The sequence below is a fragment of the Sus scrofa genome, chromosome 1 (genome assembly GCF_000003025.6).
Source record: "Sus scrofa isolate TJ Tabasco breed Duroc chromosome 1, Sscrofa11.1, whole genome shotgun sequence".
In the NCBI taxonomy this organism is placed as follows: domain Eukaryota; kingdom Metazoa; phylum Chordata; class Mammalia; order Artiodactyla; family Suidae; genus Sus; species Sus scrofa.
This window is the reverse complement of record NC_010443.5, coordinates 72058550-72083119: the sequence shown is the minus strand read 5'-3', so window position 1 is coordinate 72083119 and position 24570 is coordinate 72058550. Positions and strand designations below refer to the sequence as shown.

The window sequence follows — 24570 nt, the reverse complement described above, 5'->3', positions numbered from 1 at the left end:
ACACAGCAGGGGAGGAGAGGGGAGAGGGTGCGCATATGTTTCTGGAACACTCAGCATTCTCATGGCCACCACCACATGCTTCCCAGTTCCATCTGTGGGCCAGTCAAGAGGGAAAGTGGCTTGCCCAGGATAATGACCATATATGTCTGGATTCTTGGTGGGTTTGCTTTAGTTCAAGGCATTTCCCATAATCGGGTTTATTTACCTGATACCAGAAATGACCCTGAATCTGCAGCTTCCTGCAGAAAGGAATTTCCTAACCCGGGCCCCAGTGCGAGGTCTCATCACGTAGGAGCCCACCTGTGTTGCTCTGGGGGCAGCCTCTCGTCACCATCTCCCTCTCTGCTCAGAGTTGTGGCAGCTGTGGCCGGTAGAGAGTGGATAAGGAGCCAGCAAAGCTGGACAGCTGGGGATCGTTAGCTACAATCAAGGAGCAGCATTAAAAGGCAGCAGGGTTGAGTGTCTCGGTTCTTTCGTTGCCCTGCCTGAGGAAGCCATCTGGACAGAGGAAATTTGCCTTAAACCTTGGCAAGAGTACTTTGTTCTGTTTGAACTCTGTTTAAAGCCTCAGAGTGGGTGATCGTTTTGTTTAAATTTTCCTTAAAACAAAGAGTGGGAGATCCCCCACAATTAACAACAGGAACCTTCTTCCCCTCTTAGCAGATTTGATAGGAAAAAACACTAGGACTATTCTGACATCCATTAGTGCAGCTCAGTTAGCAAGATGGACAGGAAGACATAGAGGGGGAGGATTTTGCCGGCTCAGGAGAGGTAAGTTGATGTCCTAAAGGTATAAGTGTATGATGCGTCATCTTTGATTGACCTCCCTTCTGGGCGGGCAATGTCTGAGGGCTTCCACCCATGGCTACCGTTTCATTTTCAGCATCATTTCCTGTGTTCAAGTCTTCATCTTTGCCCAGGGGTGGACTCCATACTTACAAATGATGGGATTTGCCACTCTGCCTTCAAGTGATTCAGTAGGGAAGTGCCTCCTCTCGGTGGTGGGCCAGAGTGATGAATGCAGCTGCTTTGTTTCCGCCCTTGACCCCAACTATTTATTTAGTGCAGTTCAAGTGTTGGACTTCAGCCACATTCATAGAGGGGTAGAAGTAAAGTCAAACGATTTCTCTGTAAACCTAAAGGTCCCTATTACATGTGTCTGTTGATATTATGTAGAACATATATATTTATACACAGGAATGTGTATGTATGCAGCCCGCAAAGGGAAGTTTACTGAGAACCCCCAGCTCCCGGCCAGGGGCTCCTCCTCGTCCTGCTGCCCTCTGGTTTTCTGACTCTAAGCAGGGGTTAAAGTGAACACAGCCTGGGCTCCTGGACTAGCGCCGCCTTCCCAGCACACACCCCTTCCTGCCCAGGCCATTTCCTCGCTGCCTCCCCTCCCTCAGTCTGGGGTGCTTCTCTTCTGGGGTCACCTACAGACCCCCCGCTCAATCCCTCTTCTCCGTGGGAGCCTAGCTTCCCCAGGCTGGCTCCTTAATGCTGCCATGGCCCTGCTGTGCCTTTGTGCTGTCACGGGTTGTTTAATGGCTTGTCTCTTTGATTAAACCAGGGGCTTTATGGGGGCAGGCCATGCATCGTGTATACTGTTGAGTCTTCCTTGGCCAGCAGGTACCTACTACATGGTGGGAGATAGGGTCTAGCAAATATATTTTGAATCAAAGTACAAATTGAGGAATGAAAGGCATGAATGAGCTCTTCCCTCATTCAAAAGCCTTCCTATGAGGTGAGTTGAGGGGATCCCAGTGGAAGGGATGGCTGCCTCCCTGCAGGTCTGACATACCTGCTAAACATGCACAGGACTTCCATAAACATTTAAAAATAGTCACTTGAGGAGTTTCCATTGTGGCTCAGTTGAGTTAAGAACCCAACTAGTATCCATGAGGATGTGGGTTCAATCCCTGGTCCTGCTCAAGGGGTTAAGGACCCAACCTTGCCTCCATCCAGTGTGGCTGTGGCTGTGTCATAGGCCAGCAGCTGCAGCTCTGATTCGACCACTAGCCCGGGGACTTCCACATGCCACAGATGTGACAATAAATAGAAAAAAGGGAAAAGAAGTCACTCGATTTCTTCCTTGTATATTAAATGCAAAAGGCTGGGTATTCTCTGGACAGAGGTGGTAGCTGCATGGATGTCCTTCGGCAGTAAGTGTCATGGGCACTGGAAACCAGGAGTACCTCCCCTTCACCGGCGGAAGAGGGGCTGTGAATGGGAGGGGTTGTCTGGAAGCTGTGGGGTACCACAGAATAAAGTGCCCTGGCCATGATCTTCCTGGCCTAGTGGCCCTTCTCTTCTGAAAAGAGGAAGCTTGCTCTTTCCTCCTGTCCTTCTTTCAACACATCCTACACCTCAGGAGCTAGAGCAGTAGATACCACTTCACCAGCTGGTGCAGATGCCTGAAAGTTTTGTAGGATAACTTGAGATTGGGGTCCTGCTTGCCTTGCCACTCATCCCTACTCCCATGCCTAAACCTCATCTGCCTAGTCCCTTAATCTCACTTTAGAAAGTCAAGCATGACCCTGTACCAATGCTATGTGTTAAAAACAAACATATATAAAATGTTCATATGCTCTGCCTCAGTAATTTGGTGTGTGGAAATAGTTTAAAATGCTGATAGAAATGTATGTAGAGGGAGTTCTGTTATGGCTCAGAGGTAACAAACCTGACTAGTATCCATGAGGTTGAGGGTTCAATCCCTGGCTTCGCTCAGTGGGTTAAGGATTCGACATTGCCATGAGCTGTGGTGTAGGTCACAGATATGTCTCAGATCTGGCATTGCTGTGGCAGTGGCATAGGCCAGCAGCTATAGCTCTGATTCTCAACCCCTAGCCTGGGAACTTCCATATGCCATGGGTGCAGCCCTAAAAAAACAAATAACAAAAACCCCAGAAATGTATGCAATAAAGCTGTTCAACACAGCATTGCTCACAAGAGCAGAAAACCTGGTTTAAGAGAATGGATAAATAAATGTCAGCATGGCCTTCAATGGAAAAGAATGAAGCTGTAAAAGTGATCACCACCGATGACTCTGAATGATTCTTAGTGCTGAAGATAAAACAGCAAGTGGAAAGGGCAGTACACAAAGAGGCTGTGTGGTTTCAGCTATTCAGGTCGATAGGTATGAAAGAAGGAAAACAACCAAAATGGGGACAGTGCTTGTCTGGGTAGTGGGATTAGGAGTTCTTAGTCTCTTTATCATATTCGCCAAAGTTGCTGCAGTGAACCAGGATTAACTTTAAAGTGATTACTTGTATCCTAAGAACTAAATGATTATAAAACATCATAACAGATGTTGGGCCATTGGGCCATAGACTAGGTCATCCCTCTTTGTCCAGAGTCACGACTTCTTTTCAAAGCTGCCAGGGGTACCAAAAATAACAAAAAAGGCTTTGTCAACATATACAACTCAAAACTTGCTTGTCAAAGTGAGAATATGATTATAAAACTAATTCTTGCTGGAAATTTCTGATGGAATTATGCTGTCTGAGCAAGCTTCTCCTTGGGATCAGTCGATAGCTGATAAGTGTTTTCAGGTGGAAGTAACCAGGCTGGACTGCTAGTTAATAGACTGTCTTGCGGAGAGCCTGCCATCTGTGTCCATGAAAGTTTACTTATCATTTATACCGCAATCTCACAGGATGGAAATAAGACGATTCATGTCTTTGTTTGCCTATTTGGGGGCACTAAATGGCAGAGACCTTGGTCCTTATGGCCAGATTTGGGATTGCTCCATTCTCTTGCAAACATTACATGTGCTGGCAGTAGTCAGACAATTTTAAATTAGTGGCGGCCGCCTTTAGGATAGTGAACCTGTATGATTAAAGGTCTAGGTCTTAACACATGTCGTTTGATGCAATATTCTTTTTTCCTCTGAAGAGGCTAGGTCAAACAGAGGCTTCAGGTCATGTGTGGACACGACTGTGGGTCTCGGCATCCAATTTTACTTGCATTTCAAAACTTCCCATAATATTCCACAACAGGGGCCTCTTTATAAGAGGGTCAAGATGGCAGAAGAGAGGGAGAAAACACTCTATTAGGGTTGGCTCATAAAGTTCCTGACTCTTCTTGACTCAGCCGATCCAGTTTTATTCATTTTTCCATTTGCTTCTTTAAATTTTAGAGCAATAGATTTCTTTCGCTACTCTCAATGGAATGATCAGATTTTAAGAGAGTTTAGTATGGGATGAGAAGGCAGGGTAGAACTTGAGAGGGGTAGGAACAAAAGGAAGAAAGGAAAAATTTCCTGTCTTCTGCATAATCCCTGTATTGCAGCCTGCATCTCAAGCCTATTCTCTTTCTGAACTAATCCTACCGGGAGATTAAAGTGACTGAGCCCCACACTGTTGCTTTAGGTGTTAACTCATCAATCCTCACGACTGCCATTTGAATTGGATATTACTACTTTTTAAACCCCTAATTCATAGATGAGGGAAAGGAAGTGCTTGTGGCTAAGGAGGGAGGTGACTCCCCCTGCTTCCGAAGGTCAGGATTTCACATTCTGGACCTTCCACAGAGGGCTGGGCATTTCTAAGAATTGCTTGAGCACCGCCATACTGTACATAAGCACTGTGATTCTTCTGCAGTTCCCTGTGTGTGTGGATTAGAGCTGGCCCCTGTCCTAGGGTGTCCAGGCCCCTGGAGTCACTGATAATTTAGACAATCCTGGTGAAATTAAGTCTTGTGGCACCTCTCCACCTTCCCCCTTATCATGGCTCAAACCAAGACAAAGAATGAGCAGGAGGTAAACTGCTGTTTTGCTGGGTGTGTCTTCTCCACATGTTCCAGAGAAACAGGCTACAGTGGGGGGGGGGGTGTCACCAGCCATGCTCATCCTGCTCTTCTTCCTTGTGGCAGGGGACCCCAGGCACTTTACTCCCGCCTTTACACATGGCAACTTGACCTGTGTTGTAAATGATCTTGTAGGCTTCTGGTCAAGATTAAAGTGTTGTAAGTGAACACAGGGGGCCTTTGGGGACAGATACATTGTAGAAAGGTCATTGAAGTTGATGGAACAGAACTTGGTAAAGATCCAAGGTGACAGAGAATCATCACTCACTGAATTGACTCATCCCCTGATCCTAAGCAAAATTATCAAGTTATTGGACAAGGAAATAGTTTTATTGTTATCAGAAACTCTGTACTAACGTTTTGGTAAAAACAAAAACTTCTCTTTAACCGGGGAGGAATTGGTAATTACTATTGATGATTTATGCAGGAGACTCCCTGCTCAAGAATGCAGCTCTGCCCTAGGGTATTACAGGGGAATTTAGGCACCTTGGATGGGGGACCAATATCTTCTCTCAAAGTACTCCTGAGATAATATAGGTGGCTTATTTCATGCTCTCGGTTTCATTTTCTAAATTCTTCACAGATTCTCTGGCAAATTCATAATTTATTTTAAAAGGAGTGATTGTATACTGTTTTAGATCATCTGGATGCTCACCAATATCCTGTTTTCCTTGGGCACATGGGAGACCGTTTCCCAGCTATTTCTGGCCAATGGACCATGAATAGAAATGACGGACCACGTGCCTTCTAGGTAGAGGTAGTGGGAAGCCCTTGCAGCCTTGAAGCTCTCTCTTCCCTTGCCGAGCTGGCCTGGAAACTGTGGGTTAAAATTATGGAGCCACAATGTAGAAGCAGCCTGATTCCTCAGTCACAGATTGGAAGGGAGCTCTCTTGGAAAGCTGCAGAACTCACCTAGAGTCTGCAACAGTAAGAAAGCAAGTCTCCTTTGACTTCGAAAACCCTTGATATTGAGGGTGAACCTCTCATAATTGATGTGTGGGCTCTTCCACAGGGAAACCTCATAGTGAAGCTTTCTGTTCCCTCACCATCCATTTGGGAATGTTTTTTATATTTTCCAAACCTACTTGCAATCTACCCTAGGGAAGTTAAATTGCTGGAAATGAGGGTTTTCCTGAAATCTGGAGCAGTTTTCTAGACTCATCTCAGATTGCCAGTTATCTGAATTTTGCCCAATCCTCTTTTTTTTTTTTAAATATTTAAAAGTTTTATTGAAGTATAGTTGATTTACAATTGATGATAATCTCTGTGATTTAGTTCTACATGTACACACCTCCATTCTTTTTCAGACTCTTTTCCCATGTAGATTACCATAGGATATTGGATAGAGTTCCCTGGCTATACAGCAGGTCCCTGTTGGCCAGTCAAACTGTGGTCTGTGGAATGACTGCCCAAATGCTCTTGATAAGGAGTATGGATTTTGTATGTGCAAGTGACTTATGCCTTGGAGGAATGGAGCAAGGGAGGGCTGTGAGGCGCTCTGGTTTTTTCCATTCAGACTCTCCAGGCTAAGAGGGACTTCCTTGCATGGCTTTCTAGGACAATTAGTCATTTTTCTACCACCTTCATGATTTTTGCCATATCTTCATAACCCCTTTATTACAGTTTATTTAGTATTTTTCTAATGAATTAACTTTTTGACGTATTTATTTTCTTTTTTATTGAGGTAGAATTACAATGTTGTGTTAATTTCTGCTGTAGAGCAAAGTGATTCAGTTCTCCATGAAAGCTCTATTGGGCTCTGCACGCGTGCACAAGGAGAAGCCGCCTGAAGGCACAGGGAGAAGGTGACCGCCTACCAAGCCAGGAAGGGAGCTCTCACCAGATTCTTAATCTGACAGATGATCTTGGCCCTTCCAAGCCCTGTTTTTAAGGCCCCCAGCCTGCGGAATTTTGTAACGGCAGCCTGAGATGATTAGGACATCTGTTGAGTGGCCCAAGACCGAGGGCTGCCTTTCCTTTGAAATTAAAAAGGGGAGAAAAGCAATTGTTAGAGAGATACGGTGCCCAAACTGAAAGTTTCTAGGTGATACAGTCAGAAAGACTGAAAGAGAATGGAGTAACTTTCCCGGTATTAAAATGAGGCACCACCTCTGGTGGCATTTGCCTCATGCTTAGGTATTGATGACCCACAGCAAAGGAGAGAATCAGAATCCTGGGACCTCGGGTAGCTTTACAAGCTGCACTTGCTTCACATATATTGAGTGTCCCTCATGTCTTTCTTTTCATGTGACTCTTACCTAATTAGCCTTTGTGAAATATGATACAAAAGTTAGGGAAAATATCAAGCTATGTTTCACAGAAGATCGATATAGTTTTTTCATGTTAGCTGAAGAGTGGGCAACATTTGCATAGGATATTTTTGCTCCTGAACATTTTATTTGCTTTTAACTTAACATTTAAGAGGAGCATGGGCACTCAATGCAGGCTTCTCACTGTCTTTAAGTAACTATATTTTGCTTAGTATTTAATAACAGGTCTAACATAAGATAAAAAGTGAAGCTTTGGGGAGTTCCCTTTGTGGCTTAGTGGTAACAACCCAACTAGTAACCATGAGGATGCGGGTTCAATCCCTGGCCTTGCTCGGTGAGTTAAGGACCCGGCATTGCTGTAAGCTGTGGTGTAGGTCACAGACTTGGCTCGGATCCTGCATTGCTGTGGCTGTGGCATAGGCCTGCAGCTACAGCTCCAATTTGACCCCTGGCCTGGGAACTTCTATATGCCACAAGTGTGGCCCTAAAAAGCAAACAACAACAACAACAACAAAAAACAAAACCAAAAAACAACACAAAGCCCTGGAGTTCCCTGGTGGCTCAGTGGGTTAAGTATCTGGCATTGCCATAAGCTGTGGTGTAGGTCACAGATGTGGCTCGGATCCTGCATTGCTGTGGCTGTGGTGTAGGCTGGCAGCTGTGGCTCCAATTCAACCCCTAGCCTGGGAACTTCCATTTGCCACAGGTGCAGCCCTAAAAAGCAAAAAAAAAAAAAAAAAGAAAAAAAAAGAAAGATGAAGCTTTGTGGAGTTGTTGCTGCTGTTTTAATAGGTGATAGTTCTTAACTTCTTGCCTAGTTGTCCTTGATTCCTTTAGGACCTTAAAAATCCAGTTAGCTATCAGCCATGGTGATGACAGGCTGTCAAACCTCAGTATGGAACTCCCTGAATGAAGAATTCCACAAGTAATAGCTGAGCTCAATTCCAAACTTAACTAGCCTGTTTTTTTTTTTTTTCAGATGCAAAGTAGAATGCTGATTTTGCTCCAAGAAATGCAGTTGATGGCCAAAGGAAAATCTTCTCTCCTCAGAGAAGGGCACTAGTAGATATGTTTGCTCCTGGCCAGATACAGAAGGACATGATAGCAGCTAAATTTAAGTTTACTTGCTGTTGTTGGTCCTCTGTGAGGAAGTGTTATGTGAATGATAACTGCACATATTGTTTTTTTTTCCTGGGGTTGCCTTTGAATGTTCCCAATCACTTGATACCCTTTTCTCCATTCTATTATCAGTTCCTTTCCTTCCTGATCATGTTGCCCATGGAGTGCCAGCGCAACAATCTGGCAGTCTGAAAGTCTCATGATTCAGAGGCATAGACTTTGGGGGATATGGCCAGATGTTTGAATAACAACAGGGTGAGGACAGAGGCTTGGTCCAGCTGCCAGGTGGCATGTGTGCCCCTCCCAACTCCAGGGTATGTTGATGTCCTTCTGGGGAGTGGGCGGGGACTTGATTTCATTTTTTCCAAAATGAGGGGTTGCCCCCTCCCCCACAATGTGCTCTAAAGATGTCTTTCCTTTGTAAAGTCATATGAGTGAAATTTGGCTGTACTAGATTGTATAATTCTGTCTGATTTATTCCTACCTTTTTTCATGTAACTCTACATCTCCACCCCATTATTTTCATCACCCTTTAGTTTACTAAATTATTTTTCATGTGATTTTTCTACTTTTGTTTCAATTGCTACAGCCAGCGACTTCCCCTCCTCCTCTTTCTTTTTGCTATTCCTTTTTCTCATCTTCTTGGGGTTCTTTCCTTTTTACCTCCTTTGTGAGTAGGTCCATCTCGCTTCTCATCTGTCCTTAGCCTGGCCCCTGCTAGCCTGCTCCTGGAAAGGCCCAAGCACACTGAGGAAAAGGGACAGCAGGGGAGGCCAATGGAGCAGAGACATTCTGCGCTCCCCACTCTGATTCACTGTGCGCTGGGTTTCTTGGCAGCACTTACCCCTGAGGCAGCATCCTCCTTGCGCGCTCAGCCAACTTCCAAGATGGCGAACGCCTGTTTCTTCATCCCTAAGTTGGGCTGAGTCCCAGGCACCACCCCTCCTCTTTCCTGCATTTCCTTCTGCCATTGTGAAGCATGTCGTTATTATTATGTCTCAGAAGGAGAATCCTGGCATCAAAGGGGTTTCCTTCCCTGTTTCTGCTTGTTAGAAGAGTGGTTCATTTCATTCTTCAGGCTGCCCTTGGCTGAGTCACCTTTTCTCACTGCTGTTGCTGGTGTATTCTTATCTTCAAATCCTATCTTGCTGCATGCCCCCAGACTGCTTACAACAATTGAAAGTCTCCCCCTTCCTGTTCAAAAAGCCAGATTCCATTTTTTTCTTCTAACTCCCTCCTCAAAATATGCTCCACAAGTAAGGGGTATAAACAGGGCCATAAATGTCCACTACTGTTAATGGATCTTCACCTGGGCTGGTCTTCCTGCCTCCCCCCACCACCCCAGCCCCACTGCTGACCACGTGGTTGCTCTGGGGTGCCTGCCAGCCACCATGGATCCTGTCCCACGGCCTGACTGTTGGTGGTCTCCAGGAACCCAGACAGGCCTTGGCTCATGCTGATGCACACTTGCAAGGCTCTGTCATTGCAGCCAGGTGATTTCCTGCAGTGTGTTATGCTGCACAAACTGCTTTCAAGGTCAAGGTCTCCCGAGCTAACAGGGGAAATCCCTGTCAGGAAAAATTATGAGCATGTGTCTCTAGTGTATGCCTACTTATTTATGGATTAAATATATTCATACTATGTCAAATGTTCTACTATGTCAAAAAAAATGTATTTTACACAGCATACATGATATGTACCTTTAAGGGAATGGGCTTCAGCAGCAATGATGTTTTAGTCATAATTTTTATTTTACTTACTTAGTTCAGTGCTACAAAGACCTTTTTGTTTTTGCTGAGATAAATATTGTTAATAATATTTTTAATGAGAGCTGTGTGAGTTAACATACCAGTTCTGACGAGATCATTACAGTTTTTCATCTTGTAATGTGGATGACGAAGAGCTCTTACTTGGAGCAGAAGTGTTGGCTTTGTAGCTTCTTGCTGTTTGCAGATCCTCACATGAGTATTAGCTTCAATCCATAATTTCTTTAGAATAAACTTTTTGGGCCACCTGACTGCACCGAGAAGGTTAGCCTAACTAAAACTAGACTCTATGAGCTGTAAGCCCAGTTATCCAGGCACAGCGGAGCTGATGTACACTGTAAGCCCCCAGCCCCCCTGTCCACCGAGAGGACGCTCTCCCTCAGGACCCCTCCTGAGTGGCCACTCTGGCCTTGCACTCTTGCTGGATGGATGAGATGAGAAGGCCAGTGCCAACCTGTTTGGTATATAGTGATAAAGCTTAATTATTAAAAAGCTTTTCTTTTCTTTCTTTTTCTTTTTCTTTTTTGGTCTTTTTAGGGCTGTACCTGTGGCATATGGAGGTTCCCAGGCTAGGGGTTGAATCAGGGCTGTAGCTGCTGGTCTACACCACAGCCACAGCAACCTGGGATCTGAGCTGCACCTGCGACCTACACCACAGCTTATGGCTGGATCCTTAACCCACTGAGCGAGGCCAGAGATCAAACCTGTGTCCTCATGGATACTAGTCAGATTTGTTTCTGTTGAGCCACAATGGAACTCCTTTCTTTTTCTTTTTATTCTTCTTCTTCTTTTTTTTTTAACCTTTTCTTTTTGGATTAAAAAATTATAAGTAGAGACTGTAATGCTTTCTTTCTACATCCCAGTGGGTCATCTCAGGTACTTTGGAGACCACTGACCTTGCCACTGCTTCCTGACATAGTCTGAATCTAACTCCTTCTAGGACCAACTTGGTCCCCCTTTTTCCTGCTCTCTTCCAGTGGTCTCCCTGGCAACTCTCCCTAGGCACAGCTGTTCTCAAGAAAATGTCCACAATAGTTATCTCAAGACCTCCCAGCCTTTTCCTCTGCTGTTCCCAGCCCTCTTCCTCAAGAGTTCTTAAGTTCAATTTAATTATATGTGGTTGATTTTTTTTTTCCCAGCTTAATTGTCTTGATTTTATCTTTGAAAATGGATGGGTGAAGAGGGAGAATTTAGCATGTGCCTGATGCATTTTGGAGTCCAGCTCATGCCATCCTCAACAACCTGAGGAGACAGGTATAATATGAGGCCTTGAGACCAAGAGGGAGAAAGTCATGGGTAAAAGTAATCCAGCACATAAACCGGAGAACTGGAATTTTCACTCTCGTCTCTGATGGTGGAGTCCACTTGTGTAGACATCTATCAGGAATTTACTAATGGGGACAATCTATCAAGGGTCTCTCACTAGGGGTCTGCATGGAAGCCTCAGCCTCAGGAAGACTGGGAGCCTCAGGTCAGGAATTTTTCCAGGGAAGCTCATCCATGTATCCATCCATCTATCCTTCCTTCTGGCCATGCAACCAACAAAATATATTTTAGTTACTAAGAATCAGGCATTGAGGGTTTAACAGTGAAGGAAATATAGGAGGCTGAGATAAAGAAGGCTGGGGCTGAGGGAGTGGGGTACCTGTTTGGGTGAAGGGGTGGCCACTGATATAGGCATACAAGGATGGAGATAGGGGCGGTCATGAGGTCAGAGCTTGGAATAGCTGTGCAGTTGGGTTGGTGTGTATAGTTTAAGGTAGAAGCTGTGGACAATTTTGGGGAGTTGGAGATATGCCTTAATTTCTTGTCGTTATAAGATACACATGTAGGCCTAGGGCATCTAAGTGCTGGACAATGAAGCTGCTCCTTAGGTCCCATGATCACATCCACTGTTCCTCATAGCACCTCTCTTGAGCTGGGAATAAATAAAATGCTATCTGAGTTATTTGTCTTGTTGAACTGATATATAGTGGTTAAAGGTCTGTGCTCTGTCAGCCATGGTTGTATCATTTATTGTTGATTAAACTAAGACTCTTGAAAAGGATCATAGGAGTTCCCATCATGGCTCAGTGGTTAACAAACCCGACTAGTATCCATGAGGACACAGGGTTCGATCCCTGGCCTTGCTCAGTGTTAAGGATCCAGCATTGCTGTGAGCTATGGTTTAGGTTGCAGATGCAGCTCAGATTCCATGTTGCTGTGGCTGTGGCATAGGCTGGCAGCTACAGCTCTGACTCAACCCCTAGCCTGGGAACCTTCATATGCTGCTGGTGTGGCCCTAAAAAAAAAACAAAAACATAGCATTCTTTTATAACATCAGCTTCTCTCTGAAAACCAGATCAATTGACATCATTTCGTTCATAGCATCTTTGCTAGAAAGCCAACTCATAAGCTTGAGGCCCGCCTCTGACAAATTCACTAAGGGTCCCCTGGGACCTTTGATTCCTCTCTCTTCCCCAGATGTTCAGGATGGACGCAGAGTTAGTCATCCAGACGTCCAAATCCAAGTTTTTGACAATAGCTAAGGAATTGCTTCACCATAGTAACAAGAGTGGGAAGGTTTCCTGTCATGGTAATTTCCGTAAATACAAAGCCTTATCTACTGTGTTTATTAATGATTCCTCAAGCTCAGAGCAGTGCCTGACACACAGTAGGTGCTTGGTAAGTATTGAGTGAAAAAGTGAATAAATGAGTTAAGGTAGAGAATACTGTGTTAGGTTTTACTCTGTCCATTGCCATTGGTATCTTTCAGCTTTTACACTTTAAAGAAAATACTAAGCAATGAGGAAACTGGTTACCATTTTAAGAAAAAGTATGTACTTTTGTGCTTAAATTGGTTTGGATCATATGAGGTGAGTCCCTGAGGGTAGTTATGCTGAGTTTGGGAGACCAGAAATACATGTCCATACTCTCAGATCAATCCCGGGTGAATCATTTTTTTATGCTGCAATTATTGAATTATTTTCTTTTAAATGTTGATAGGCAATATACTAAATGCATTGTCTTGGGGACATTTTTTCCCCCCACTCATTTCTTGTTTCAATCAATACTGGGTATGGCTGTACCATCAGAGAAGCTGATGTTATAAAAGAAAGTTATGAGGACTCCTATTGTGGTTAGTGGGTTGAGATAACCCAACTAGTATCTGGGAGGATTTGGGTTCAATCCTTGGCCTCACTTAGTGAGTTAAGGATCCAGTGTTGCCACAAGCTGTGGTGTAGGTTACAGATGTGTCTGGGATCTCGCCTTACTGAGGCTGTGGTGTAGGCCGGCAGCTGCAGCTTCAATTTGACCTCTTGCCTGGGAAATTCCATGTGCCACAGATGTGACCCTAAAAGAGAAGAAGAAAAAAAGAGAAAGTTATGATCTTTTTTAAGGGTCTCATTTTAATCCCTCCAAGTGATACCACCATATCCAAATATATTCATAAGTTTCTGATTCGCTTAACGCTTAACTCATCAAAATGTGGTTTTGAAAGCACTCTTTGATCCAAGGAGCCTTTGATCCTTTTTACCATACTGTTCCAGTGTTTTCCCTTCTTAGGAACAGAAAGTTGCATTTGGACAAGAATGTATACAATCATGCACCAGCATTCCTGAGTTGGACCCTAACTCCAGTCTTTGAGAAGGCTTTAACCTTGAGAAAATGTTGCCCCACAACTCAGTAGCTTTCCCCCCATCAACTAGTGCTATAAAACCCCACAAGGGACAAAGGAGCAAGGGGCTGGCTACAGCTTGGGGAGCTTTTTGGTTTTTTTCTTTAGAAAGAGTTACTGGAAATTTTTTTAAAAGGAAGTGAATATATGTGGTTTCTAATGGATTTTAGTTGTCAATGGGAAATCAAACTTTTTTCCCTCTTGTACTTGAATATCACTAATCTTTTTTTTTTTTTCAAGTGGGAACAGATAGGAACATGATATACAGAGGCTAAGTATTTGCAAAATTTTAGTATTTGCAAAAATGAACATCATATATGTATCTTTCTTTTCTTTCCCATTATCTGGGCAGAAATTTTCAGTCCTCAAAGCCAGTATGCAAGATGGCTGAGCTACCTATGAATCCCATGGTTACTATAAATACAAAAGAAAAATATTTTAAATTAGCACTTGTATGTCACTAATACAAAAATTATGTTTTTTTTTTCAGAAAGTTTTTTTTTAAGAAGTAAATCATTATCAGAATATTTTGTTATCCTTTTTTCCAAGGAAAAACAAAACAGCAAGTGAGAAATTGAGACATACCTAGATACTAAATGTTCTGGATCTCAAGGTTCTAACTTTACAATACGTATGACTGATGAAGGTATCATATACCTTATTGGTTGCACATAACATCCTTTTAGGTCTTTATGGCTAATCTTTCGAATTTGGTAAACACACATTAACCCTATTTTCTGTAAAAAATTAGCCTCAATGCTGAGCTGGCAAACAGCTGCCATGAGTTGCCTGAGAAAAATAACTCAAGAAATGAGAAAATGTTATTGGTTCCTTAAACACTGGAGGTCAGGACTTTGAGAAGACAGGAAACAAAGTGCTTTGGGGTTTTGCCAAGAGGCCTCATCAGTTTCAGCTGTGAATAAAGGCCCTCCTCTAACCCTAAGCTTTTTACTTTGTGTGAGTTGATCATGGACAGATTTCTTCTTAAGGAAATCACTGGAGAGACATCAGCAAATGACATCAAGTCTGTCTCATCTCCTGTCATTCTTAAGGTGTTTTCTTCTTGGTTACTTGCAGTTAACTGGTCTTCCGCATAGATCATCCATGGGTTAGACCTGGGTCAGCTTTTTAGACTTAGATAGGAGAAGGGCCTGCAGGAAGATGAGACAAGGCTACGTTTCCAAATTCACCACTGGTACCCATGTGAGTGCATGTGAGTATGTCTACTTTTTTTTTTTTTTTTTTTTGTCTTTTTTGTCTTTTCCGGGGCTGCACCCGTGGCATATGGAGGTTTCCAGGCTAGGGGTCCAATTGGAGCTGTTGCTGCAGGCCTCTGCCAGAGCCACAGCAATGGGGGTTCTGAGCCACGTCTGCAACCTACACTGCAGCTCATGGCAACGCCGGATCCTTAACCCACTGAGCAAGGCCAAGGATCAAACCCACAACCTCATGGTTCCTAGTCAGATTTGTTAACCACTGAGCCATGAAGGGAACTCCACGTCTGCTTTTGTTCATGAACTTCTTTTGACTGGAGAGTAAGACATGGAATGGCTATACTTCACCCAAAGGATCAGCCATTACAAATTCAAGGGACTCAGTGCTATCAAGTCTTTTTCAATCAAATAATGTCCATACTTGAAGCAAACTTGTGTCCTGTGACTGATTTAGGTAGTTTTAGTGTACCACCACATTTTTTTCTGGCTGCTTGTTTCAACTGAGATTTTTTTTTTGTCTCTTTTTTTGGCTTTTGTTGTTGTTGTTGTTATCTCTTGGGCCGCTCCCGCGGCATATGCAGGTTCCCAGGCTAGGGGTCGAATCGGAGCTGTAGCCACCGGCCTACGGCAGAGCCATAGCAACGCGGGATCCGAGCCGCGTCTGCAACCTACACCACAGCTCACGGCAACGCGGGATCGTTAACCCACTGAGCAAGGGCAGGGATCGAACCCGCGACCTCATGGTTCCTAGTCGGATTCGTTAACCACTGCGCCACGACGGGAACTCCTCAACTGAGATTTATATTCTGTCTTTGCAGCTAGAGAGAGAACACCTCACCCAAGAAGTATGGTACAGACCTGGCCAATAATGGACATCTCCACCTATGTTCAGGAAAGACTTTTTTCTGGCTTTTTCCTACCATTTCCAGATGGTAAAATATTTCTAGTGCTGTGACATATTTATTATGACCCAATCGTCTTGTCAAATTCATTGGTGGATAATTCCTAGAAATCAGGGAAAGTCACCAAGTTGTATTTACCTTCCCTTGACTGGTGGTATTTCTATCTTTGATTCTTAGTACAGAGAAAGCATGGAATGAAGAGAAGTGAGTGTTCCTATTGCTAGAATCATTTCAGAGGTGCACTACTAGGTACTTCGGGGAGTTCAATTAAAAAAAGTTGATGGATCAATATGGAAGAAAAGGTAGAAGGTTATTTGTAGTTAGGTACATATTAAGAAATTGTACTTCCCTGAATGATGAGAGGAATGATGATTAAAGGAAGAGGTGGAATTTCCCGAAATGGTGAAATTCATCTCTCATCTGCCTTCCCCTTCTTTCCCCATCCTGGCCCATAGCACCAAGTCACTAGAATTTAGGCAGCATGTGGAAAAAGAAGTCCATCTCTAAGGCAGAGTTGACTCGTTCAGCTTTCTCCTGTATGGAGCAGTGGTGATTCATGCCTTCCTCCGCTGTCACACTGTCAGCATCCGCTAATCATAGCCCCGTGATCACAGGACTTGGGCACATAAACAATTTCCAGGAGGTTCAGAGCAGCCCAGGGACCTCGCAGGCACAAACACCGGTTATTCTGTAATTCATTACATGCCCCTCCCCATCATCTTGACATGTGCTTGAAATAATAGCTTTCCTTAAAACGTTTGAACATGTTGGTGGACTAGATCCTTTCACTGTCCTTGGTACACACATTGTTGTCTTACTAAGTCTGCTTTTAAATGGAACTCTTTGGCTGTCCTGCTGAAGCTCAGGGGGCGGGGGGATGTGTTTCGTGAAGAATATCAAGAGGATACAGTGATGGGATTTCAAACACAAATTGGTTCTTCTTGTGCTTTGCATGTATATGTTGTGAGAGGCGAGAGAGTGAGGCCCTTGAATGCTATTGTGAAGCAGACTGCATATATTTGGTGCTTAAATTTGTATGTATTTTTTTACACTAGTAAGTCAGGTCATTTACCTCCCACTCTTCCTCAAACAGATGTCTTTAGCAAACTTAAGTTCCTCCAGTCAGTCTGTTTATTCAGCCTGAGGCAGGAATCAATAACTTCTAGTGACACTGACAGGATTAGTTTCTATATTCAATAAATATGTATTTTTGATTACCTACTGTGCCATGCATAACAATAGACATTGGAGAGTTTGCAGTTTCTGTTCCCATAGGATCTAGAATTAAGAAACATTTATATTTGAAACCACGATTGTCCAGTGCCTACAGTATCTGTTGGGTTGTTACAAAAATGGCTGGTAGATTTTATAAAGTTTCTTAGTTATATTGAACTTCAAACATAGAAGAAGAAAATATTATCTGGTTCTTATATGTCTTAGCTGTGTGTCCTCAGTGATTAGAAAATGAGAAAGCTGTGTCTGTGTTGGCTCTTCCAGTGTCAAGTGTTATCTTTACGAGGGATTCTTAGCTGTATAAGTTGTGTTTCAAAATGAAGGCAAAATTGCTATACGTCATCCCAATAGACTATGTAGGGATTAATGTTATTCCTTTTTATAGTCACAGGCTCAGCATGTTTAGTTGATTTATCCAAAATCATTTAACTCTGTTGGTATGGAGTATAGGTTGCTAGAGCCTGGGTTTGATCTCGTGATATATTACTTTTACTTTTTCCTTTATTCATTAATGAGAATAGCATCAAGTGTAAAGACAGGGCAAATGTTTTGATTTAGGATCATTTATGGAACTTGATGGAATTTTAACTGTGCTTCCCATATCACGCACATGAATCAAACTCTAATATAATACCTATGAGAAACATCAGGCAGAAGAATTTCTGAGGCATTTAACTGTGGTTTTAGAAGTCATTATTTTTCCCTGATTATGCCTCCCCCCACCCCATGTTCTGGGACCCACTCATAGTTTTAACAATACCTTCAAAATCTGTTTGTCCTGAATAGATGATTCACACATACTCAGATATGAAAATAAGGAAATGTTGAAATGTATTAATTATTAGCAATATACAAATTTAAATAATAGAATAATAGAAAAGAAAATATCCAAAATTAAAACTCAGTAATTATTCTAATGAAATATCTCTCTTATTTTCCTGTTGGTAGTTTAAATTAGGATAAATCCATAGGAAAATAGTTTGGCGCCATCAGGAGCCAGCAAAATGCTCTTTGACCTCATAATCCCCTTTCTGGGAATCTATCCTAAGGAGCAATCCAAACTATGGAGAAAGCTACACCCCTGAAACAGCAGAAACCGCATATGTGCCTAACAACAGGGGCATAGTCAATTAATTCTCTCTCTCTTTTTTTTTTTTGCTGGATAGAATGAATGACCGTTAAAAAGACCAGTGTAGTGACATGATACAGTTACTGACAATGCAAAATTAAAATACATACAAATTTGTCTTATAATTACAAATAGAAAAGCAGATGCACAGGGAAAATATAAAAAATAAAAAAGCTAGAGGAAACTTACCCTAATACCAAGAGAAGTTTAGCTAGGGTCATGGGACTTCTTGGTGGTTTTTTTCTTTTTCTATTTTCCAAAATTTCAGTCATGTTATTTATATTACTTTTATTCAAATTCTTAATAAAAATATGTCTAATTGAGTTGTTCTCCACAGCTGTGTTGAAGCTGGCCGGTGGGTTTGGAAGTGAGTGGGAGGAAAGGGGTGGAGTTAGAGCCAGCAAGCAGAACCTGCCACAGAGAGGCCTGGCCTGTCCTCTTCACACAGCTGCCCACGGAGAGGGCCAGTTCCTGAGGGAAGTATGTCTGCCAAAGCTCTGTAAAGACATTTGTTAGCCGAAACTCTCACAAAGGTGACCTTTATTCATCTGCTTCTTCATCTGAAATACTGGAATAAGAGGATTTGTCCGAGTTCCTGGCAGCCTTGTTGCCAAGGCAATGGTGGTAATGCACATGAACTTGCATTGCGTGCCCTGTACCCCACTCTCTGTTAGTTGCTCTTGTTGTAAAATAATCCCAATGGTAACATTTGAATCTTGGCTTCCTAATCTGAAAAATCGCAATCACGGTTTTTGTCCTGCTTCCCTCACAGGATTACTGTTAGAATCAAATGAAATAATATATGTAAATGAGTTTTGTTGACTCTCAGTGTTCTAGAAATGAAAGCAGTTATTTTTGCCTGCACACCTGGTTCCCAAGATCTCACGCGTTCTGGAGTAACGCCAAGGCCTAGCTTTACAACATGGTGCCGATTTCAAGCTTTGGGCCTCACACTTTCTCTGTGGCAGAGAAAGACATGCTCTGAAAAGACTTTTCTTCTATTTCCTGCTGGGCCGGGGTTAGAAGATCCTGTTTATGTCAATGAAGACAGCTGTGGAAGCAGAAGAGTTCACAGCCATGAAAAGAATTTAGTCAAGATGATGTGTCTCAGTGTGAACCGTCCATCTGAAGACAGCTGGGTTGACTGTGGTGAAGGAACACGTTCGACTCGTCTCCAGACCCAGAAAGCAGCCCTGTCAGTGTGCAGGAAAAGATGTTGGACATGAAGAAGCTACCAGCTTGCCGACTTTTGGAATTTACAAGATGTTTCTCAATCAGAAATGCGGAATAGTCAATAAAAAGTTCAGTTTTAAAGAAATCCCATCCAACTAGATTACATTCAGCCAATATCTCCATTCAAAAATCAAATCTATAACAGAAAGCTCTCAAAATTCCCGTTACTCTATGAATAGCAGGTTAGAAAGAAAAGAATGGGGAGAAAAGAAGGCAGTCTTTTTAAGGCTTTGGCACCATTGTCATTTGTTCTCAAGCCACAGCTTCAGTGCCAAGAACTAGGCACACAGGCAAAGTGCCGATGCCAATATTCCCAATAATTGACAGGTCTCAATTTGCTTAAAGATAAATATATATATTTGGCCACACCTGCAGCAGTTTCTGGGTCAGGGATTGAACCTGCACAATAGCAGAGACAACACCAGATCCTTAACTGACTGAGCCACCAGGAAACTCCCTTAATTTGCTTATAGACTAAACTAAAACTGGGAAGACAATGCTTTGGAAGTAACCATTTGGATTAATTCTCTTGGAAAATGACATTAAATCTCCTTGATCACCTAGGTTTAATAAGTGAGCTGGAGTGAAGCTGAAATCCTTTTATAATTTCATTTAGAAAAGAGAACAACATTCAAATATTTTATATGAACTGAAGAGAGTGAGGTCACCAGCCACACGTATGTATGAGAGAATCCCTTCTAGAGATTTACTGAGGTGGGTTAGTCACCCTCCCAGAGAACTCCACACCCTCAAATAGGACCTGCCTATCCCAGTCAGGGGGCTTTCTGGTCCTCCAGTTTTATAGGAACATCGTTTTCCTAAGAAGTCTGTTTAAAATCAAACCTAGCCACAAGAGAGAAAAAAACAAATAAACAAACTTCAACTGAAAGGAGTTTTTTTGGGGGAGGGAAGGAACACAAACCAAAAATCTCTTTTAACAGAAGAAATGGACTTAACCAGATCTCTTTTTGTGCCAAAGTAAAGACTCATTGGAACCAGAGGCTATGAAGCACAGTTAGTATAAATGCTTCTGTTAGACTCAGGTGGGGTTCACATAACAGTCATCAGTGGAACCCCAGCTTTAACTCCAGTTCCTAAAACTTAAATTGGATAATATCTATGAAACATAGAATATCAATATACCTATTAGGAGTTCCCGTCGTGGCGCAGTGGTTAACGAATCCGACTAGGAACCATGAGGTTGCAGGTTCGGTCCCTGCCCTTGCTCAGTGGGTTAACGATCCGGCGTTGCCGTGAGCTGTGGTGTAGGTTGCAGACACGGCTCGGATCCCGCGTTGCTGTGGCTCTGGTGTAGGCCGGTGGCTACAGCTCCGATTGGACCCCTAGCCTGGGAACCTCCATATGCTGCGGGAGCGGCCCAAGAAATAGCAACAACAACAACAAAAGACAAAAGACAAAAAGACAAAAAAAAAAATATATATATATATACCTATTAAATTTTGATAAATGGATCAATGTATATACAAAGGGATCAATGTATGACTGGGTCACTTTGTTGTACAGCAGAAATTGGCACAGCATTGTAAATCAATTGTATTTTAATTTAAAAAATACCCAAACAAACAAAAAAACCACAAAGGGATCGTACTGAAGAAGGATAAGGGCTTCAAAATGGTTGCCTTCATCAGTTTTTGTGAAGTGGATCTATTTGGTGAACTGGATCACATTTTGAGAGATCCTGCATGACCCAGCTATGACTAGAACCCCTGTAGTAAAATGTCTCATAACATTTGAATTACCTCATGTTTTATTGGCTCATAAATCAGGATTTTTAAAAAGTAGGGCCCATTTTTAACTTTAGTATTAACAGAACTTTTCATTTTATGTTTCTTCTTAGCACGACAGACTACAATTACATTATCTAATTTATTTCATGGTAGGAGGATACCAAGAGGCCCAGAGAGGTTACATGGCTAGATAGTGGCAGACCTCCAAATCAGTTTATTAAGAAATTATTTTTTCATTAAAGTGCCTTGTAAACAATCTCCATACAGATGGTTTTCTCTAGATTCTTTGTCAATGTCCACAACATGAATTAAAGAGTGGATTTTTTGCTCTGCCAGAACTTTGCTATTGGATTGGTATAATTTCCCAAAAAAACTCCCTTTCAAAAAAAAGTTCTGTCATGAGTAATCTAAAAGTGATTTTTTTTTTCTTCAAAGAAAATTCCCTTCAGAAAAGAAGGAAGTACACCAAGCAGGACAAAGACAGCCAGTCAAGATGAGTGACTCAGGCTGTTCCATAAATCATAGCTCTGAAGTCAGTTTGAATGAGTGCTCACAAAAAAAAAAAAAAAAAAAAAAAACTGCAATGGCACCTAAGGGTGTAGAAACAGCTACAGAGGCAATTAGTTTTATAAAACAGAAAGAATTGTGAAGCATATGTACCCTAAGCTACATGCAAGTCCAGAAATGCATATCAAAGCAGGGAATTGCCCAAGGACCTTTGGTGCACTGAGACATCATTCCCCTGATCAGTAGAGAAAAGTGTGTATGGAACCTACAGCTCAGAGGAGCTGGCCTGGTGTTCACCTTCTGTGACCTGGGTGGTTGGTCAGAGAGGGTGGGGACAGCACAGAAAGACCAGACGCCATGCGCTCTTCAGCTGGAGGATGGTCCCCAAAGGTCTGGTCTTATAGAGGGGCTGTTGCTTGGGCTTTTTTTTTTTTTTTTTTTTTTTTTTTTTTTTTAAGACTATAGACTATAATCCCTTGGGAAGCTCCCTCCCACTTAAATGGGTGCTTTTGATGTTGATGAAAATTGAGTGAGACTCTGAAAGCTGACCAAGACAAGTCCAAGTTACTGTATGGGAAGCATGGTTACATTGGTGCAGTTATATTCCCTCAGGACATCCAATCACACACATCCTTTTATCACCATGTTCCTTAAACTTCCCTCTTGGCGCCACACACATATGTGTGAGAACACTGTTAGACGTCCTTGGCCAATTCTGTGGTACAGTTTCAGAGAAGTTTTGTCAGTTTCAGTCTCTCTCACGCTGTGGACAGTTTCCTGTGGATCTCCCCTGCTCAGCTACCCCCATCCACACCACAGCTGTCTGACTCCTCTCCATGCTCAGCCTTCCTAGAGGCATTTTTCCTGATTCTTGGTATCTTTAGGTTTAGTTGCTGCATCAGAACTCCTACCCTTCAATTACCTTTTCTGCAGATAAAGAGAAAACACAGCAATTTCTGCTTCATTCTCGACCTCGCTGTCATTTTTTGGAGCAGAGCTGTTTGCCTCATAAGCAAAAGCAACTGAGAACCCAAGTACATTTGGGTCTTCTTGAACTCCTGCCTAATTTTAGGGTGTGGTTTTTTTTTCTTTCTCTATGTTGTTCCACAAGAGTTTCTTTTGGAAATGCTTGTAAGTGTAAAGTTCTATCTTGACTCCCAAACAAGCAGGCAAAGTGTGCAAGCCCCTTGGGATTGGTGCCTGCCTTTTTACACAACCTGTACCACGTGTACATAATGAATGGCACAGGCTCAGATTGTAAGTGCGGCTGATTGGAGAACTCTGAGACCATGATAAACTATTTACTCTCAAAGCCCAAGTAAGGTTTTCCTCTCGTTTGACTGTTTCCTATGTAATTATTTTAGCTATTTGAGAAAAAATAACAGATTCACTATCTTTAAAACATGATCGGATGATGAACTGCTCTTGTTGGGCCATTTCCTCTTCTTCTGAGAAACATGCTTCAGATGATGATGGCGGTTTTTATAACATCAGCCTCTAGACATTTCAGAGAGCTGCTTTGGAAATGCCAGTTTTGTTTTACAAAGCATTCAGGATTCTATTTGGATCGAAGGAGCCTTGTTGGAATCGAAGCTGCTATTTTTACATTCTATGTTAATCCCTTTAGAGGGTGTCCATTCACTGTTTCACCCCCCCATTAATCTGAAAAGATTTAAAAACTGCTTCCAAATATTTTAATAACCATAGACATGTCAACTCTTTGAGGAGGAAATTCAGTTGAAAAACATTCGCAGGTAGATGGAATAGATAGATTTCTTCCTCAAGGCATGAGAAACTGAATGGAGCAGGCTGAATTGATTCTACTAATTAAGAGTAATGATGTAATTGGCTGAGTTTTCCTGGGAGTATTTCCATGTTTGTGCTTCTTGGTAACCTTCTTTGGTTGCTTGTGTCTATCCGATTGCTAACTTTGGGTTCATTTTACTCAGGAGGAGCACCAGAGTTTCAGCGAGCATGTTTCCATGCCTCAAATCAGGGGCATCGATTCTCTGATGAGGAATTTTGTCTTTTCTAGATGCAAGTGGGAACCTGGAGATATAGTGTGAAAGCTTCAATATTGACATTACTTACTTAAACATTGAGAAATGCTATGTTGGCAACATGGCAGAACATTTAAAATAAGGAGTGTCCCACAAAATCCAGTATAAATGGTTGCCTTTGTCTTGTTTAATGGTATTACATTTAGATTACAGTAAGTACATTATGACACTGGGGTTGTGGGATGGAAATCCTATAAAATTGGATTGTGATGATCATTGTACAACTATAAGTGTAATAAATTCATTGAGTAATAAAAAAAGTACATTATGAAATATGAAGCTTTCAAATTATAGGCTGGTGATGGCCAAATTTTATATAGTGCAAGGGTTGGCAAATGTTTTCTGTAAAGGATCAAAGAGTAAATATTTTAGGCTCTGCAGGTCACATGGTCTCTGTCAGAACTATTCAGCTTGGCTGCTGTAGCTGGGAAGTAGCCATAGACAATAAGTCAATGAATGAGTGTAGCTGTGTTTCAATAAAACTTTTTTTAAGGCTACTGAAATTTGAATTTCATATAATTTGTGTGACAAATTTTTGCATCTCAAAAATACTCTTCTGAGTTTTTTTTTCCCTCACCATTTAAAAAATATGAAGCCATTTTCAGCTTGTAGGTGGTACAAAGACAGTTTGTGGGCTGGATTTAGCCCGTGGGCCATGGTTTGCTGACCTGATGGTGAATGAGTAGGTTAAGGATTGGATTCCAAGAGAAGAAAGAGGTAAGACGTTATAAGCCTTTCTTGAACAGACTGACTTTCTTTAGCTACTAGCTTTTCTGAATATCATACTGGGTTTTGGTTTGAGTCTTTGTTCTTGGTGGGAGTGAGTATCTCAGGGAGAAAATATAAGGGGATTTATACATTTTTTTTTTAACTCCTAATAACAGAGCTTCAAATCTGAGAAGAACTCAGCTCCACTGGCTACAAT

General features: G+C 42.3%; 1 long non-coding RNA gene across 1 annotated transcript; it reads left to right on the top strand.

Annotated features, from left to right (window-relative positions):
* Positions 50-19415, top strand: LOC110260407. The gene is made up of 3 exons (XR_002343652.1): positions 50-771; positions 14697-14832; positions 15652-19415. It is a non-coding gene; the product is annotated as an uncharacterized LOC110260407 (long non-coding RNA).